This window comes from Trichechus manatus, unplaced genomic scaffold (assembly GCF_000243295.1).
Source record: "Trichechus manatus latirostris isolate Lorelei unplaced genomic scaffold, TriManLat1.0 scaffold00477, whole genome shotgun sequence".
NCBI lineage: Eukaryota > Metazoa > Chordata > Mammalia > Sirenia > Trichechidae > Trichechus > Trichechus manatus.
In genome coordinates this window covers 116,006-117,297 of record NW_004444413.1, presented here as the reverse complement: position 1 = coordinate 117,297, position 1,292 = coordinate 116,006, and positions in this window count along the sequence as shown.

The window sequence follows — 1,292 nt, the reverse complement described above, 5'->3', positions numbered from 1 at the left end:
AAGGATGCAGGGGTGGTGATTCCCACCACATCCCCATTCAACTGGCCTATTTGGCCTGTGCAAAAAACAGATGGATCTTGGAGAATGACAGTAGATTATCGAAAACTTAACCAGGTGGTGACTCCAATTGCAGCTGCTGTTCCAGATGTAATTTCACTGCTTGAGCAAATTAATACATTTCCTCGTACCTGGTATGCAGCTATTGATCTGGCTAATGCCTTTTTCTCTATACCTGTTTCAAAGGACCACCAGAAGCAGTTTGCCTTCAGCTGGTAAGGCCAACAGTACACCTTCACCTGCCTACCTCATGGCTACATTAACTCTCCAGCCCTATGTCATAATTTAGTCTGCAGGGACCTTGATCACCTTCCCTTCCACAAGACATCACACTGGTCCATTATATTGATGACATTATGCTTATTGGACCTAGTAAGGAAGAAGTGTCAATGACTCTGGACTTCTTGGTAAAAAACACTTGCGTGCTAGAGGGTGGGAGATTAATCCCACAAAAATTCAGGCACCTTCCACTTCAGCGAAATATCTAGGGGTCCAGTGGTGTGGGGCATGTGAAGACAGTCCTTCTAAAGTGAAGGATAAGTTATTGTATCTTGCTTCTCCCACAACTAAAAAGGAGGCACAATGCCTAGTGGGCCTGTTTGGATTTTGGAGGCAACAGATTCCTCATTTGGGTGTGCTACTCCGGCCTATTCATCAAGTGACTCGAAAAGCTGCTAGTTTTGAGTGGGGACCAGAATGAGAGAAGACTCTGCAACAGGTTCAGGCTGCTGTGCAAGCCACTCTGCCACTTGGACCATATCATCCAGCTGATCCAATGGTGCTTGAAGTGTCAGTGGCAGTTAGAGATGCTGTTTGGAGTCTTTGGCAGGCCCCCTACTGGTGAATCACAGCGCATACCCTTAGAATTTTGGAGTAAAGCTCTGCCATCCTCTGCAGATAACTACTCTCCTTTTGAGAAACAACTTTTGGCTTGTTACTGGGCCTTAGTAGAGACTGAATGCTTAACCATGGGACACCAAGTCACCATGAGGCCTGAGCTGCCCATCGTGAACTGGGTGTTGTCTGACCCACAGAACCATAAATTTGGACGTGCACAGCAGCACTCCATCATTAAATGGAAGTGGTATATTCAAGATCAGGCCTGAACAGGACCCGAAGGCACAAGTAAATTTCATGAGGAAGTGGCCCAAATGCCCATGGTCTCCACTCCTGTCACATTACCTTCCATTTCCCCATCTGCACCTATGGCCTCATGGGGAGTTCCTTATGATCAG